This window comes from Hemicordylus capensis, chromosome 7, assembly GCF_027244095.1.
Source record: "Hemicordylus capensis ecotype Gifberg chromosome 7, rHemCap1.1.pri, whole genome shotgun sequence".
NCBI lineage: Eukaryota > Metazoa > Chordata > Lepidosauria > Squamata > Cordylidae > Hemicordylus > Hemicordylus capensis.
This window is the reverse complement of record NC_069663.1, coordinates 8,468,699-8,478,909: the sequence shown is the minus strand read 5'-3', so window position 1 is coordinate 8,478,909 and position 10,211 is coordinate 8,468,699.

Below are 10,211 nucleotides of genomic sequence, written 5' to 3'. Positions count from 1 at the left end.
AGGTTCTGGCAACTCTGAGATTCACACGTCCACCATCTTGAACTGGGGTGGATGATATCATCACAAATGACGCTATTGAGGTGTCCCTATGTTTCACTATAACTGTATCACATTTGTTCCGAATTGGGTAAGTGTTTCACAAGTTAGCCCACTTGTGCCTCAAACATTCACGTGTCCTCCATCTTGAACTTGGGTGGATGACATCATCACAAACTCCGCCATTGAGGTGTCCCTATGTGTTAAATTTGGTTCAGATTGGTCCTGGCATTGCAAACCGGATAGGGACACACATACACACTTCTCACCAACCGGGTGATCTCATAAGCTTACTTTTTTTAAGGAAAGTAGGCTAAAAAAGAGACTCGGGGCATTGTAAATGCACTCTTGAGTTCTGTTTTAAATGGTCGTGTGGCTATAGAATTGCAGCAAATCACTCACTGGCCTATTTGTTTATCACTTTCATTCCCACCCTCCTTCCATCATGGGACTCAAGGGGGTACTTCTCTAGATACAAGCAACAAGCTGCAGATTGCTTTCTTTGAACCCCACCATCAGGGAGAGGCAACTGCAACAGAGCAAAATCAGTGGTTCCCAGAAGGTCTCCCGTTCAGCTACTGACCAGGCCTAGACCTGCTTAGCTTCAGCAAGGTGGCTATATCCTGTTCCCTCAGGCCAGTCTTGGGTATATTATTTTTTATTTTATTTTTACATTTTATCTCCCGCTCTTTCTCCAAGGAGCCCAAAGCGGTGTACTACATACTTGAGTTTCTCGTCACAACAACCCAGTGAAGTAGGTTAGGCTGAGAGAGAAGTGACCGGCCCAGAGTCATCCAGCAAGTATCATGGCTGAATGGGGATTTGAACTCGGGTCTCCCCGGTCCTAGTCCAGCACTCTAACCACTACACCACGCTGGCTCTATGCTACAAGTAGTGGATGCCAACTTTGTCACTGCCGCCTTCTGTTCTCCTGTTCTTTATGCGCAAAAGTGCTTTGTGGGGGTTGGACTCAGTGCCAGAGCATTTACTTTGCATGCAGAAGGTCCCAGATTCAATCCCTGGCAGGCAGCATCTCCGGGTAGGGCTGGGTAAGACTCCTGCCTGAAACCATAGAGAATTTGCTGCCCATCAGTGTTGTGGCCAGAACCTCAGGGGTATACTTGTGAGTCAAATGGGCCGTAACCCAAAATTTGGCTTTAAAAAAGCCAAATCTGGCAACAGAGGAATGCTGAGCTAGATGGACCGATGGTCTGACTTGGTATAGGGCAAGTTCTTATGTTCCTGTCTTTCCATCTTTCACAAGGAAGATCAAACCATCCTGTTCTCTAGAGTGGGGGATTTTCCTGAGGGAAGCAGTCAGTATCCCATGCCCTCCCAAGGTGGAATGAACCATATTCTGGTAATGTTAATATTATAAACCAGTGTTCTTCATTGTAAGGCCTGGTCTTATGGTCGCAAGCATGACTTGTCCCCTTAGCTAAGGAGGTTGCATTTGAATGGGAAGCTACATGTGAATACCATAATATATTCCCCCTTAGGGGATGGAGCCGCTCAGGGAAGAGCAGAAGGTTTCAAGTTCCCTCCCTGGCTGCATCTCCAAGATAGGACAAGATTTTATAGGACAAGATTTTTTTATTGAACCAACAAACTACCAAAGCATACAGTATGTTGCCAAAGCACAATGATATACAAAGTGGTTGTTTGTACATGATATATCTACAAAGATTTACACACAAGGATTTGGAAACCCACAAGGTTATGATGAAGTATATGCAGGTAGTACTGTAACTCGGGGGTGGGGGATTTCAAGGCACATCAGGTAATCGGGGGGGGGGGGTTACGTCCGACGTCCATTTCCACAATTTGTCCCATTGCTGTTTAGAAGAGATACTCTTGTCTTTTTGCACATAACCATACAAACTTTTCCAGAAGAGATTGACTGTCTCATCTGCGTGAACCTCTTGGTCGCGTCTTCCCTCCCTATTCCTATGCAGGAGCATTGCATAAATGACATACAGGTTTACTAACCTGATTACGAGAAGGGGAACGTTCCAATTCCCTAGTATGAGGGCACCCGTTCCGTCCCGTTTCCTTGAAGGTTTCGTTCTGGGACCTCGAAAGGAGATTCTATCGCTCAAACCCGAGGTTCGTTCTTCCCAAGTCTGTTTTTCCAAATCAGGCCACTCTAACAGCTTGCTTACTCCCTGCCACACTCTTTTGGCTACCACACACTCTTTTGAGAAATGTGAGTGGGTTTCCCTGAATGCTTTGCCTAGCTCACTAGCTTTCTGTTTGAAGGTGATTTTAGGGCACTCTTGCTGGTCCTCTGGGAGCCATGGCTTAGCCGCATTAAGTAGTAGTACTTGGTGGTATAAGTGCCACCTTAGGGCTGCGAGAGACTCCTGCCTGCAACCTTGGAGAAGCCACTGCCAGTCTGTGAAGACAATACTGAGCTAGATGGACCAAGGGTCTGACTCAGTATATGGCAGCTTCCTATGTTCCTAAGGCCTGTCGGGGGCGGGAGGAATGGCCCCCATCAACACCAAGGGTGTTTCTCTAGCTAATTGTGCATTGGGCCTGTGTGAAGCTTCAGCTAGAGCTGTTTTATTTTATTTTATTTTATTTTATTTTATTTTATTTTATTTATTATCAAATTTGTATACTGCCCCAAACTTTCATCTCCGGGCAGTTATAATTATAATGGCAGAATGATGAAAACACTCCTCATCAGTGTCCCCTCTAACAGGGATTCCCAGCGGTTGTTGACTACAACTCCCAAAATCCCTGGCTGCGATGGCTTTTGCTTGGGGATTCTGGGAGTTGTAGTCCACAACATCTGGGAATTCCTGTTGGAGGGAATACTGCTCCTCATCTTAACTTTACTGGCATGACTGTGCCCATATGATACTCTGCCCAGTTCCCCTGGCACCATGAAGAGATGAGCTTTCTCACCGGGTAGCGCTGTGCTTTGCCCAGCACTGGGGGGGGGGGGCTCCTTTAAGGGAAACGGAGCTGTCACACTTTGCTGCCTCCTGGTATCCGAGAGGGTGATCCCGACTCGCCTCGGAGTCCTCAGGGAGGTGGAGATGGCTTCTATAGAACAGGTTTCCCCAACCTGCGGCCCTCCAGATTTTGCTGAACTACAATTTCCATCATCCCCAGCCACAATAGGTTGTAGCTGGGGGTGATGGGAATTGTAGTTTGGCAACATCTGGAGGGCCGTAGGTTGGGGAAGCCTGTTCTATAGCAAGGGCCTTGTTGCTTTCACAAGCCCTTCCAAGAAGTGTCGGCCCTGGCCTTACTACGAACCCCGGGATTCTTGCCAGCTTGAGCCTTCATTATATACTACCCATCACTGGACAGCCAGCAGTCCTCCAAATACTGCCTGACAGGGAATTTGTGGAATTCTCTGCCACAAGATGTGACAGCCAACAAGCTGGATGGCTTGAAGAGGGGTTTGGATAACTTCATGGAGGAGAGGTCTAACAACGGCTACCAGTTGGGGGGCTACAGGCCACCTCCAGCCCCAAAGGCAGGATGCCTCTGAGTACCAGTTGCAGGGGGGGTAACAACAGGAGAGAGGGCATGCCCTCAACTCCTGCCTGTGGCTTCCAGCGGCATCTGGTGGGCCACTGTGTGAAACAGACTACTGGACTAGATGGGCCTTGGGCCTGATCTAACAGGGCTGTTCTTATGTCCTTAACTGGCCTTGTGGTAGCGAGCATGAATTGTCCCCTTTGCTAAGCAGAGCTCACTCTGGCTTGCCTTTGAATGGGAGACTACAAGTGTGAGCACAACAAGCTATTCCCTATAGGGGATGAGGTTGCTCTGAGAAGAGCACCTGCCTGCTTGCATGCAGAAGGTTCCAAGTTCCCTCCCTGGCAGCATCTCCAAGATAGGGCTGAGAGAGACTCCTGCCTGCAACCTTGGAGAAGCCGCTGCCAGTCTGTGTGGACAATACTGAGCTAGATGGATCAAGGGTCTGGCTCAGTGGAATGCAGCTTCCTATGTTCAACAGGGCAGTTCACATGGTCGACATTCGCATAGCAAGAACTTCCTACCATAATTCGAGAGCTGTGGATGCTCCCAACTTTCACTTGTATATCTGTGAAAAACAAGGTTGGAGGCAGGGAACTTTATCGTGAGCTAAGCCCCAGCTGGGTAGGATGTGCAAACCCTACCCAGATTCTGTCCTCTGCTTCAGAATGAAGCTTCAGGATGAGGTAGGCAGGAAAACATTCCTACCCAGCTGAGGCATGACTGACAAACAAGCTCCCCACCTTCGGTCTTGCTTTCCATTGGCACACAATCAGCACATGCCCAGCTCACCAATTAGGGTAGGAGGTACCTCCTTCTACCCTATCATTGATCGTGTGAACTGTCCTAATTTCCTTCTAGTGCTATGAGATAGGGAGAAACCGTGCTCTCAGTCTGTATTCTCCATACCACATGGACTTCATTAATTAAATTGTCCTACCTGTGTTCATGTATCCTGGTGGTGTGTGTGTGTGTGTGTGTGTGTGTGTGTGTGCTTAATTATAGTTGTCCAGGAAGTTTTTCACACCCAGCTTTTAGCTCACATCTTCTCCAGAATGGAGGAGGTGTGTCCGCATATTGGCCAGATTTACCCCAAAGTCCCTGTGAGCTGTTGGGGAGCATTTCACGCATAATTCAGGTTTTTCACTGTGCATTAGAGTGCAGCCTGATTTATATCCGGGGTTAAAAAAAAAATCCACTTTTTACATTGGCTTTTGGGGGCAACTTCGAACTCGCAGAAAAGCCTGCTGTCTGGGAAAGCTCCTGATTGTTAGTGGGATACTATGTTTTTCATAACATTTTCCGAGGCTGGACAGGCATCTGTCAAGGATGCAGTAGATGGATGAGAGCAGGGATGGATCAGAAGACCTCTAGGGTCCCCTTTCTAAAATCTGATGAGTCTGAGAGAGGCTGCTGTTTGCTTGGCGTGTGCCGTTGAGTGGGGCTGGTGGGGTGGGCGGGAGGAGAGACCAAAACCAAGGCCAAGGAGAGAGAAATAGATATATCCTGCACTAACCAATGCAGGATGGGTGACCTAATAGAATCGGGGTACATAGCTGCTTTGCCATGGGCTGAATACCCCAAGGATGCTTTCAGCCCAACCCTCCTGCTCAAAGGTCACTTCTAGGGATGTGCACGGAGCCGGTTCGGAAGCACTTTATGGACCTCTGAACCGGTTCGGTGGGTGGTTCTACCGGTTCGAAGGTGGGGGTTCCACTTTAAGCGCAGGGGAGGGTGAGCATACCACTCCCGCCGCTTTTCCCCTGTCGGCACAACTTTTTCAGTAAGTCAGCGTACTTCCCTGCTGCCCCATTTACCGGATATACTCAGAAGTATCGGGCGCAACTGCACAGGCAGGGGCGTAACTACAATAGGGCAAGGGGAGACAGTTGTCTGGGGGCCCACTGCCTTGGCCTCCCCAGAGCCAAGTCACATGACTGACTCCCCCAGCCGCACACCTGCCCGGGCTTCCTTCAGTTGTGTTCATCCTCCGAAATTGGTGTGAGTGTTAAGACTTGGAGCTACCAGAACAGCATATCTTTCTCTAGTACCATTCAATGACTTGCATCGTCCACAATTTACAAAACCTTTAACAAAATAATTTAGGATGATGTTCTATTGTGGCACAAAGGATATATATTTGTTTGTTTCCACTATTCAGCCTCATTTAAGATTTCTTTACTTCATGAGCTGAGATTCCGTGGGGGGGGGGGGGGTCATTTTAAAATCTTGTCTCTGGGCCCACCCCAACCTTGCTACGCCTCTGTGCACAGGGGTATGTGCGTTGCTCACTGGTGCGCACAGGCGTGCGGTAGGCGCAATGTGTGCGTCGCCATGCTGCTGCACCTGATACTTCTGGGTATATCCGGTAAATGGGGGCAAATGGGTCGAAAGGGAGGTACGTTGCCGCCCCATGGACTTACTAAAAAAGGAGCGCTGGCTGGGGAAAAGCGGTGGGAGGGATAAGTCAACCCTCCCCTGCACTTAAAGCGGCACCCCCCACCTTCGAGCCCCCCCCCCCAGTTCCATGCACATCCCTAGTCGCCTCTGAGAAGTGTCTGCCACTGTGGCAGCAAAATCTGATGAGTTCCCCCATTTCTCTCCCACCTTGGGAATCTTGTATATAGTCTGGGTTTTCTTCGCCCTTAGATGCAGCTTGTGTGTCGAAGGATTTGCCCAACCTTTGCACTCACTTTATATGGCTGCAAGAAGATCCAGGTTGATCAAAGCAGTGTCTGTCACCTGTTTTTTTGGGGGGGAGGGTCCCTTTGTCCCCCACACCCCGCCACCCTGCCATGCAGCAGTAATAAAGCCCCAGCCTAGATGAGAACAGCTGTGATTAATTAAAAGGAATCACAAACCCTTATCGAGAACATCTGGTGGAAAACCCCCAGGGTGAAAGCAGCAGAGAAACATACCACTTTCCCCCAACTAAACCTGGTATTTTCCATGTAGCATCATTTGGGGAGGGGCGTGTGGAGCCAGGAAAGGGGCTTGCTATTTTTCAGAAGCCCAGAGTGCGACACAGAACATCGGGACGTTGGGAGCTGCCACCCACTGTCTCCGTCCATCGATCCATCTAGCTCAGTATTGCCTACACCAGAGTTGCACAGCTTTGAGCCTCTTGCGACTCTTGGACTACAACTCCCATAATACCTTATTGGCCACTGTGGCTGGGGATCATGGGAGTTGTAGTCAGAAAACAGCTGGGGGGGCGGTGAAGTTGAGCAGGCCTGGTCTACAATGACTGGCAGCAGCTCTCTAAGAGATGCAGATGGGTATTTCCTAGTCCTACTGGAGATGTCTAAGCCACCTAATGGCGCAGAGGGGAAATGACTTGACTAGCAAGCCAGAGGTTGCCGGTTCGGATCCCCATTGTTACATGCCCCAGACTATACTAGGCAGCAGCGATATAGGAAGATGATGAAAGGCATCATCTCATATTGTGCAGGAGGAGGCAATGGTCAACCCCTCCTGTATACTACCAAAGACAACCACAGGACTCTGTGGGCATCAGGAGTCGACACCGATTTGACCGCACATTTTACTTTATTGGAGATACCAGAGATGGAAGCTGGAACCTTCTGCATGCCAAGCAGATGCGATGCCACTGAGGTAGTGCCCTACCCACACCCCTCCGGAAGAATATCTTGTAGCAGAGAGTGCTCACATATAGTCACCCATGCAAATGCAAACCAAGGCAGTTCCTACTTAGCAAAGGGGACAATTCACGCTCATGACCACAAGTCCAGTCCTCTTCCCCAGATCTATGTGGCAAACAAAAATATAGAATTCAGGTACGATAAGGTATTTGTGGCCATGGCTGGAGCGTGCCATATGGTTTGGACTGACCTCCTTTCCCTCCTTCAGCTCATCTTTTCTTTTTGGGGGGGTGCCAGAACATGGTTTTAAGGCTCACGATACAGCCACTGTGTTGAAGCTATGCAGCTTTTGGGGTGGTCAGTGTCTTGATGGGGAGACCCATGTACAGGACCGGTGCCAGACGATTTTGCACCCTAGGCAAGACTATGTACTTGCACCTACAAAAAAAAAATTTCAATGTCGATTTTCAAAAACAGATGTTTTGTAGAAAAAATGAAAAGCACAAAACTGAAACTGCTAAATTTATTTTAAATTGCAAGAATAGGTAATACATCAATTTTTGATTATCTTTAGCTGCTGCCCGATATGTGAAACATACCAGTGGGGATTCGAACCGGCAACCTTCTGCTTGTTAGTCAAGCATTTCCCTGCTGTGCTACATAAGGTGACTGTTTTTAACTAGGGATGTGCAAATTGGTTCAAATTTGACTAAAATCTGGGTGATTCAAGTGATTTGAGTTTTGATCAAATCACCGCTTAAAAGGGCAATTCGATTCAAATTCAAATTGAATTTTTGAAATTTGATTCAGTTTTGATTTGAGAGCGGTTTGGCACCTTTAAAAAACTATTCAGCACTCCCTCCCTGATGGGTTTAAAAAGTTGCCAAAGGGTCAAATCAAATCAAATTCTTGGACCAGGGGGTCCCCAACCTCATGTCTCCAGATGTTGTTGGAATACAACTCCCATCATCCCCTGCTACAAAGGCCTACGCAGGTCCTTCCATCTGGGGATGCAAAGTTGGGGACTCCTCCTTTATATCCTTTTTCTATGTAAACTCCATTGAGAACTTGATATAAAGTATATGCTGTTAATAATCATCATAATGCAACCACCAGCAGCTAGAAAGTATTGATACTTTGCGTTTCTTTAAAAGAAAAAGAAGAGGGGAGATTGTCAGATCCTTAAAGATTTTCATGAGCATGAGTTAGAAGGTGCCCATTGTGGATCACAGCACTGCCTGTTTGGTTTTGATGGATGGGTATTTATCAAGTACTAGGTCTGAGATATAATAATGGATCCTTACAGGATGTTGAAATGAGTACTTGATCCAGCTGTCCATTTCGGCACCCCAGAGGCCTTCGTGGCACAGTCCCCCATCTGGCCACCTGTCTAAGTGGCCCTCCTAGACAGAAAGAGCCTGGCCACAATTATTCACGCTCCTGCCTGGATTACTGCAATGTAGCGTGTGTGGGGCTGCCCTTGAAGACAATTTGGTAACTCCAGCAAGTACAAACTCCAGCAAGTACAAATGACGTTGACTACAAACTGCTTACTCTCAGGAGCCACCTGCCGTGCATGTATCCTAAGAGAGTAGCACTGTCTGCTGATCTGTACCTGGTTACAGTTCAAGGTCCTGGTTATTACCTATGTGTTTTGGGCCCCAGAAACCTTAAGGACCAGCTGCTCCCAGCAGAACCTATCCGCCTGACGGGTTTGCTAGGCAGCCTCCTCTCCATGTGCCGATGCCTGTGGAGGCATGTTTGTCATGCATGCAAGACGGGGCCTTCTTAGTGATAGCCCCAGATTATGAAATTCCCTCCTAGAAGAGACATGAGTTGCTCCATCATCCCAGTTTTCAAGAGAAGGGTGAAGAGGGTCCTATTTGCCCAGATATTTGAGCTTTAGGTTGGGGGTAGACAGGGGTAGCCTATGGTACTGCAGACCCTGAGGAAAGGCGTCCAGGGTGTCCTAGCCCCATGCCCCAGGGAAGGTCAGCCTTCTTCAAAACTGACTCTTGCAAGTTTTGAAAGTCATGGGGGCTGGAAGGGGAAAAGAGGAGGGCAGGTAGCCAGCAGCGCTCTTCTCTCCTCGTGCTTCTGTCAAGCTTTGCAAGGAATGAGAGAAGAGGCATTCCCTGCTAAGCTTGCAGGGGTCAGACTGGTCTCAGGTTCCAAGGGCAGCAGTGGGGGGCATCTTACTATCATGCTGGTGTTTCACAGTCTGCCACCTAAAGCATAGGAACATAGGAAGCTGCCTTCTACCGAGTCAGACCCTTGGTCCATCTAGTTCAGTATTGTCTACCCAGACTGGCAGCGGCTTCTCCAAGGTTGCAGGCAGGAGTCTCTCCCAGCCCTATCTGGAGGTGCCAGGGAGCAAACTTGGAACCTTCTGCAGGCAGGTGCTCTTCCCAGAGTGGCCCCATCCCCTAAGGGGAAGATCTTCCTGTGCTCACACATGTAGTCTCCCATTCAAATGCAAACCAGGGTAGACCCTGCTTAGCAAAGGGGGCAATTCAGGGTTTTGTGTGTTGTTGTTTTTTTAAACCACAAGACCAGCTCTCCTTGTCTTGTTCCTCATGAAAGGACCACTTCTGAGTGTAGCTGTTCAGTGCCTTGGATTGGTTTCTTTTTAAATTCTCGCAGTTGTGTTTTTACGTGCTTATTTATTATATGTTTTCAATATGTTTACATTGTGACACATTTAGACTCTTTTACATCACCCTGGGGTCCTAGAATGAAGGGCAGCAATGAATAAATAAATACCTGAGACTGGGGCATGTGGAGCTCATCTTACGAACGTAGGAAGCTGCCATATACTGAGTCAGACCCTTGGTCTATCTGGCTCAGAATTGTCGGCACTGACCGGCAGTGACTTCTCCAAGGTTTCAAGCAGGACTCTTTCCCACCTGGAGATGCTGCCAGGGATGAAATCCAAGGCCTTCTGCATGCAAAGCAGATGCCCCCCCACCAAGCTACGGCCCCACCCCCTAAGAGGAACCACTGACACCAGACCCCGCTCACAGAGGTGTCACCCATCCAAATACAAACCAAGGTGGGCCCTGCTTAGCAAAGGGG